The sequence below is a fragment of the Octodon degus genome, unplaced genomic scaffold (genome assembly GCF_000260255.1).
Source record: "Octodon degus isolate 3935 unplaced genomic scaffold, OctDeg1.0 scaffold00011, whole genome shotgun sequence".
In the NCBI taxonomy this organism is placed as follows: domain Eukaryota; kingdom Metazoa; phylum Chordata; class Mammalia; order Rodentia; family Octodontidae; genus Octodon; species Octodon degus.
This window is the reverse complement of record NW_004524587.1, coordinates 27,977,601-27,978,817: the sequence shown is the minus strand read 5'-3', so window position 1 is coordinate 27,978,817 and position 1,217 is coordinate 27,977,601. Positions and strand designations below refer to the sequence as shown.

General features: G+C 32.9%; 1 protein-coding gene across 4 annotated transcripts in view; it reads right to left on the bottom strand.

Annotated features, from left to right (window-relative positions):
- Ces5a (carboxylesterase 5A) overlaps window positions 1-1,217 on the bottom strand; it is a 118,824-nt gene that overhangs the window by 59,294 nt on the left and 58,313 nt on the right. The window lies entirely within an intron of this gene.

Sequence of the window (1,217 nt, the reverse complement as noted above, 5' to 3'; positions counted from 1 at the left end):
AGGAAGGAAGGAAGGAAGGAAGGAAGGAAGGAAGGAAGGAAGGAAGGAAGCAAGGAAGCAAGGAAGCAAGGAAGCAAGGAAGCAAGGAAGCAAGGAAGCAAGGAAGCAAGGAAGCAAGGAAGCAAGGAAGCAAGGAAGCAAGGAATAAGAAAGAACACACAATATTGTATGCAAGATTTCCAGTTGTTCCTAGGCATCCCTGAGTCCATGGATCACAGAAGATTCCTGCTTTTGTAAATGAGTCTGCACCAATGCAGCAAGATCTTCCTTGACACAGAGATGTCAAGGAATGAGAGTTAATAACTATAATAACAATTTCTACAACCACAGGATGTGCTCAAAACTGTAGTAAGGGTTTAAGGTGAATACAACTATCACAAGCTGTAAGACAGGTAGTTCAGGCTTTTCTCCCTTTGACTTCCTGGGATTCTTTCCACCATTCTGCTTTCTCCCAAAGGTTGATCTCTAAGAACTATATATTTTAGGTTTCAGCTGTGTGCCATCAGTAGGAGGTAAGGTCAGATGCTTGAGGGTGGACAGAGAGAATCTGGGGTGCCCATCCCATCACCTCATGTTCCATCTATTCTATGCAGGGTTTTTTAATTTTAATTAAAATTTTTATTGCATTTCTTAGAGATCTAAACATTTGGGATATATTCCTTTTTTGTACTCATTAACTATATTGAAAATCAATAATAATTATATAGCAGATTAAAAATTATAGACAAATATTGAAATGTGAAAGACACAAGATGTAGACAGAGTGAATATTAGAAAAATATTTCTGAAATGAATACATAACATTATATTAATAATAGATTGCACATTGTAAAAAAATTATTTACAAACTTAAATGAATATATCAATAAAAATTGTCTAAAACATGAAGAAGAGTTTACAGATCAATCATATAATAGTTCTCTCTGTGCCAAAATCAAGGAACTTATATTCATACAATTAGAATTCTCAAAGTAGAAGAGGGTAAGCAATAAATATTTAAAGATTTAAAATTTCTGAATTTAGTTAAAATTATTGCACCACATTTCTAAGAAAAATGAACATTTTGCACAAGAAATATGAATAAAATCATACCAAGATACACACAACTGAAATTGTCCAAAACTAATTGCAAAGAAAAAATAATTAAAGCATATACATAAGAAAAAATATTACCTATGGAAGAACAAAACTAAATATCACCTTATTCCACATTACAA